The following is a 233-nucleotide window of genomic DNA, read 5'->3' as shown; positions in this document are numbered from 1 at the left end:
GGACTATCAGAAATGGAGAAAGCTAACGCCGATAGATATTAAAAAAAAAAAAAAGTTTAAGATTTTTTTTAGCGAAGAAATCGTTTTTGTTTTTAAGATACTGCCAGTCAGATTCGGGAATTTTATCATTAAATGGCATGTAAAGCATTCACTTCAGCTTTTTTTGTCCTGATGAATTTTAATGAGCAAAATCTGAGGACAGGGCATACTATAATATTTTAAGACTATAAGTT

This window comes from Penaeus monodon, chromosome 19 (genome assembly GCF_015228065.2).
Source record: "Penaeus monodon isolate SGIC_2016 chromosome 19, NSTDA_Pmon_1, whole genome shotgun sequence".
Classification (NCBI taxonomy): Eukaryota; Metazoa; Arthropoda; class Malacostraca; order Decapoda; family Penaeidae; genus Penaeus; species Penaeus monodon.
Note: the sequence above shows the minus strand (reverse complement) of the source record.